This window comes from Trypanosoma theileri (genome assembly GCF_002087225.1).
Source record: "Trypanosoma theileri isolate Edinburgh chromosome Unknown TM35_Tth_130_V1, whole genome shotgun sequence".
Taxonomy (NCBI): Eukaryota; Euglenozoa; class Kinetoplastea; order Trypanosomatida; family Trypanosomatidae; genus Trypanosoma; species Trypanosoma theileri.
This window is the reverse complement of record NW_021639972.1, coordinates 12,840-13,815: the sequence shown is the minus strand read 5'-3', so window position 1 is coordinate 13,815 and position 976 is coordinate 12,840.

Sequence of the window (976 nt, the reverse complement as noted above, 5' to 3'; positions counted from 1 at the left end):
GGAACATACATGAATTTCCCGCCAAAAAGTTGAACACCCCCAAAACCCCAAAAATTCTCCGAAATTTCAGACCCATTTTCAGAGCATTTCCTGAGATTCCCACCAACCAAATCCCACCAAACTACATTACCCAAACAATCAAGAATACACAAAACCACCAAACCAACCAACATCAATGTAGTTTATCATACAAACACACCCAATACAGTACTACGACCACCAAACCAAAAACCCACCACACAATAAACTAAATCATCACCCAAAATACACCTACAAGGAGAAAGCAATTAAATAACTACCAATCCTACCACCCACCAACCAACAATCACACCAGGTCACAACCAAACACAAAATCACCCACCACCCACATCAACAACACATATTCACTTAAATAAACATTACTAAGAATGAAATATAATATAATAACGAATCATCTCACAAATTGATTTACACTAAGTTGCCCATTGTATTTACATCATAACCATAAACACACCAAAATCATATAATTAATATCCAACAAATACACACACCCCACCAACCCTCACTACACCAACTTAAACAAATCCCAACCACATTCTAATTTATTAAACTATACCACAAGATAAACAATAATAAATAATCATCATGAATAAATCTAACAACAATAATATGAGATAAAGTAATAGATATACGATTCATGCATCAGTATCATATTCAAAACCAATTATAGATTTATTTAATTACCCTTTACCCCAAGCCCACCAGANAATATAAGAAGTTTAGTGGAATGGGAACTTTTGGTAACGTTATTGGTTTAATAGATATTTGAGATGGTTATTATTATGATATTATTGAATGAAAAATCTAAATCAAAAATGAAATAGGCAAAGATTGATAGATGGATGACTTTATTGATGGTTATTTAGTTGGTTTAATTTGGTGTTTACATAATTTAGATTCAGTTAGTGGTTTGATCTGGTGTGTTGGTGTGGTGTGT